The sequence below is a fragment of the Alligator sinensis genome, unplaced genomic scaffold (assembly GCF_000455745.1).
Source record: "Alligator sinensis unplaced genomic scaffold, ASM45574v1 scaffold215_2, whole genome shotgun sequence".
Classification (NCBI taxonomy): domain Eukaryota; kingdom Metazoa; phylum Chordata; order Crocodylia; family Alligatoridae; genus Alligator; species Alligator sinensis.
Window position 1 is genome coordinate 1023583 of NW_005842400.1, and position 5336 is coordinate 1028918.

Here is a 5336-nt window from a genome sequence, read left to right on the forward strand (position 1 = left end):
CGCGGCGCTGCGAATAATTTAGTCATCACCGTGACAACCGCCCTCCCGTTGATTTATATTCATGAGCCACGCCCACGCCGAGTCCACGCCCCCCCAGTCGTTGGCCGCTTCGACTCGGAGAGCCCACTCGACGTGTCCTCGAGGTGGCGGCCAATGGTTAGAGGCCAAGGGAATGATAAACAAGGCTCCAGGCCAATCACAGTCAAAGAGCCAGCGAGCGAAGAGGCGGGCCCAGAACCTCCGCCAATCGGAGGGCAGGCTCAGGGAGTGGGCAAGAAAAAACAAAAATGGGCGCTTCCTTTTGGGCGGCTAACCAATAAGAGGGCAGATTTTTCCGATGGACGGAGGAGGGAACCAATCAGATGAGAAGAAAATCTGCTGCCGCTAAGTGCGGGGGCAGCGGCCTGGGTTACGGGGATGATGACATCGGGGTGAGACCAGCACGCTCAGCGGCCCCGGCACGACCCGCCCTAGCACCTGGCCCCAGGGGCGGCATTGACCGGCAGCCTTTGGGCCCTGGGAAGGCTGGTGTAGAGGGAAGCAGTCCCCAGATCAGCGCCTGGCTGAGGAGCAGCGGTCCCGGTACACCCTGGGTCAGCGCAGCAACTCTGAGCAAGCCACTGCTCCTGGGCACCCGGGGCCCTGTCTCCCACCTCAGCCTCGCATCTAAGGGTTGCAATTCGATTGGTTCCCACCCCCGTCCCCTCATTGGGTAGCAGCAAAAGGAGCTGCCTATTTTAATTTCTTGGCCCACTTCCTGAGTCTGCTCCCCGATTGGCGGAGTTCCTGGCTCTGCCCCTTCGCTCTCCGGCTCCTTTGATTGGATTGGTGCCGACCCTTGAGTGACAGCTGACGGGACCAGTGGGCAGCCTACAGAGCTGGGAGGACTCTGCGAATAGGGACTGCGACTCCCAGAACCCGCTGGGGTAGGGTGTAGCCGTCATCTGTGCATTGTCGTGGGGATGGCTTGGAGGGGGCGCCCCAGGAAGGCTCCATGTGCTGGGGGGAGTTTGCGGTAGTGCTGAGACCACTGCACTTTGTGGCTAAAAGGGCTGAGCAGGCAGCTCTTCTAATTCCGATCCGAGTCCTGGGGATCGCTTTATTATTGCCCCGAGCCCTGTGCATGAAGCAGAGGGGAGGCCGGCAGGCTGGAGAAGCGTGTGCTGCCGAAGCCAGAAGGGCACGGAGTTTGCAACCCCCATCGGGGAGACCCTGCCTAGGAGGAGTCCACAGTGCGGCTTGGGATCCCACCGGCTTGGCCAGCCAGGACCGAGGGGACTAGAGGAGTTGGACTGAAGGACCTGGACTCAGACTTGCAGGGGGGAGTTGCAGGCTACTGCTGTTTGAGCACTCTGGGACTAAAGGATTGATTGGGGACACCTTTGTGGGGGAAATTTAAGGTACTAAGTGTATGTTACCACCTTATTGATCCTCCTTTATCTCTTGCCTATTCCCTCTCTTTGGCTGGCGGGCCTGTGACCCTACCTCTTATGGTGCACCGTCAAAAAAGTAGGAACTCCCCCTTGTTTCTGGTGCTGGTTGCTGGGGCTGTGGGGTTGGCACAAATTGGTGGGAGTGGTGGGATCTGAAGGGAGCAGGGGGGCTATCACACAAGTGAGGCAAACGGTAATTGGTGGTCACAGGCCATTGGGCGCAGGGCAGGCTGCTGCATCCAGTGCATAGATTTTGTTTGTTGTGTGGGCATTTGAGCAGGGAAGATGAGTACCTGGAAGGCTTACCATGGGCTCAGCAATGAAGCCAAACAGGATTACAGGGATCTTACAGGGGCCTGCCGTTATGCTTTAGCACCTGAATGGACCCATACCGTTTTCTTTAATCGTAAGAAGACTTCAGCGGAGTCACTGCAAGAGTTTGGCATTGCCTTAAGACAGTTAGCTGTAAAGGCCTTTCCACAAGTCAGCCCAGAGATGCAGGACCTGGTGGCCCGAGACCAGTTCATCAAAAATGCCTTCAGTGGGGAGCAGATGGTGCAGCTTTGGCTGGGGAAGCCCAATAGCCTGGATGATGCCATAAAGTTAGCCACTGAAATAGAAGTAGTGAGAAAACTGGAGGCCCTGAATATACAGAGCACTATGGCGAGGGCCTTGGAGGAGAAATCAAGAGCACACACCCCAACCCAGGAGTCATCAGCCTTGCAGACAGTGACAGAGACATTGAAAGAGCTCCGAGGTGAACTGGACCAGCTCAAGAAGGTTATGGAAACCCAGTCCCAGAGCAGGCATGCAAGGGAAGATCTTCCTGGACCACAGCGGCAGCAGTTTCATCGAGAGAATGGTGATGGATGCTCTCACTGTGGCATCCGTGATCATTTCTGGAGGGGGCTGCCCAAAGAGAAGGTGGCATTCAGGGCAGGGAAACTGAAGTGTGCAATAGAAAGGGTCCCATCCACTCCTACCAGACAGCAGTCCAAAGGAAGAGATGGTGATTGTTGGTGTCACAATGTTGGAATGAAGAGTAATTGCAGGTCCCCTTATGGTCTCTATTCAAGATGGAGATGTTGTTGATGTTAACTTTTTACCTGTTCCCTCCTTTTGACCCATTGGCTTGTGACACTAAGTCCTGTGACTTTTCTATATAAAAAGTGGGAACTCCCCCCTGTTTCTGGTGCCAGTTTCTGGGGCTTTGGGGCTGGCATAGTCATAACATTGCAAGGACACATTTTAAGGCAGGTAAACCTCAAAACATGACCTCACCTAAGGTAGGTAGTTGGGTGGTTTCTCTGGGAGGTTGAATCAGGCCACTGGGCAGAGCAACACCTGTGATGCTGCCAAGTGGGATTCCCAGCCTAACTTGAGTTTATAATGGAATAACCAGGAAGCAGTGTTAATGGGTATAAACACAAAGGATTTATTAGCAAAATGGATAACAAAGGGAAGAGGGGAATATTAATTAAACCAAGGTGAGAACAAACACCAACAACAAACAAGCAATATACTTTACCAAAGTAGGAACAGATGATTGTAGAAGCAGCAAACCAGTAACAGCAAATGGAGTGGTGGCAAATAGGTTAGCAGGACAATTTGATGACAAATCCAATAGGCACTCTGAAAGTCAAAATTGATTATAGATGGCAGGAAGTCACTCAAGGGATTGGGCTTCTGAGCCAGTCTCGTTGAGACAGCAGCATAGCCAAACACAAATCTCACCCACTATTGAACAAACGCACCCAATCTGAACAGATCTCAACAAACCGACTCCCACACACAACCATGTTGTCTGCACACACCAGCTCCAAGCTGCAGATTTTAAAGGCCTCAATCATTCCATTTTCACCGACCAGTCATCTGAGATAAAGGGTCTGTCACTCGATGCCAATCAAACAGCATCCAGTCTTACTCAACTCACTCTTCCACTAGATACATTCACCTGTCAATCACAGCAATCTCTCACCTTTACCCCAGAACATACACTTCAGGGTCCTACCAAAAGCACTGACTGTATCAGCTGTGCATGCCCAACTGGTAGCTGGGGCTGCAATACAAAAGATCAGCTTCTGGAATCTGCAGATGGCAACACTTACTGCACAGGCTCAACAATATCAACTTTAATTATTTACATACTGGATCAAAACTCTTCCCCCTACAATTACATGGCAACAAGTTGCCTATGAGTCTACGGATTCATGGCCAATGCTTAAAGAGAAAACACCAGCCTTGCTAGCGCTGCCAATTCCCTCACAACCAGCTCTTCCATTGAGCATCCATTGTGTCCTACAGAACAGCTTATATAGATCCATCTGGTGACTTCAGACTAGGCCAGCTAACTACCTTTGTCAGTGCATAAGGGTTAGCATATCCTAAAGGGACCATCCTTAGGGCTGACACTAATGGCCTGTTTTAATCTGGCCTCTGATAAGAGGCCCATTCGTGGCTTTGGTTCATTTAACTTCCTTATACACTGTTTTGTGCTTGTCTTTTCATAAGATCTGAGGAAGTGAGCTTCAGCTGTGAAACCTTGTGATATGTAGAGTTTGGTTAGTCTATAAGGGGCAAATCTACTCTGCCTCCTCATTTAACCTCCTGGTACATCTGGAAGGATTTTGAGTTCTCATCACTCCTGTTGCCTTCCACTGAGTTTGCAGGTGTTCAGTAGCTCATGGGCTCTCAGGCCATTACTTTTCCTAACTTTAAAAGGGAGGCAAAAATGCCTGCTTTCCCAGGTTCCTGTGACAAGTGCTGAGTGTTCATAAAGTGCTCTGTACAAATGTTAATGTTTCCCAGAATATACAGATAACCATCCAGAGGCTGGAAGCCTCACTCATCCAAGCCACACAGATCTACCTGAGATCTCTTGAGCATATTTTGACAACATTTCATAAAAGCAGAATGTTAACTGCCTTGCTTTACCTGTGGCAGGTTAGGGTGTTAGGTCTATGTTGTGTTAGGGTTGATGGTAATCTTGTGTAGAGTTTAGTTATGATTTGTATGGGATGGTTTGAACAGGGATGATCCTGCCTCAGGCAGGGAGTTTAATTAGATGACCTCTGGAGGTCTCTTCCAGTCCTACTTCTCTATGATTCTATGATCCATGAACAAATGTTCCTCAATAAAACCCTTGATATTATCAAGTATGGATGATGCCACTTAGCGTATGCAGCTGGACACCTCCTTTGCAGCAGGAGGCTATTGTCTACCATTCTTCCTCTAGGAGTTAGTTAAGCTTGGCAGCCCCAAAATGACATTACTAATCCTACTCAATCTTCAAAATGGTTGTAGATATTATGGCATAACCAAGGTGAATAGAAGTTAGCTAGGTGTCCAGGAAATGGGAGTTCAGGGTTTTGGAAAATAGGATGCAGAATATTTTTCTTCAAAGACTTGTGTCCTTATTTGTTATTTGTATTGGAATATAAAGGGCACAGTTACTAATTGGGACCTATTATGCAGACACTTATGATCTAAACAAGCAAGAATGAAGGGGAAGTATGTTGAAACTTGTCCAAGTCAATCAGTAGCTCCATGGCAGAACTGGGAATAGTACTCAGGTCTTCCAAGTCCAAGTTCGTTGTCTTATCCTTTAGACGCATCTTTTCCAAGTTATATATCTGCTGAGAGAAGCAGATTCCAGAGCTCTTGTGGCAATATATCAGTGCCTCATTCCCAAACCTGACCTACTGTGCTGTTAGTCCCTTTCTTGTATTATGCTGAAATTAAGTTGATACACTCCTTGGGTTAAGGACTTTGTCTTCATAGTTGTGAGGTGCACTTTTTGGGTAGCATGGTCTAATATGTAGGCCACTAGATACCACAGTAAAATCCTGGTGCCACTGAAGTAAATAAGTTTGCCACTGTTTTTAATTAAGCCATGATTTCATC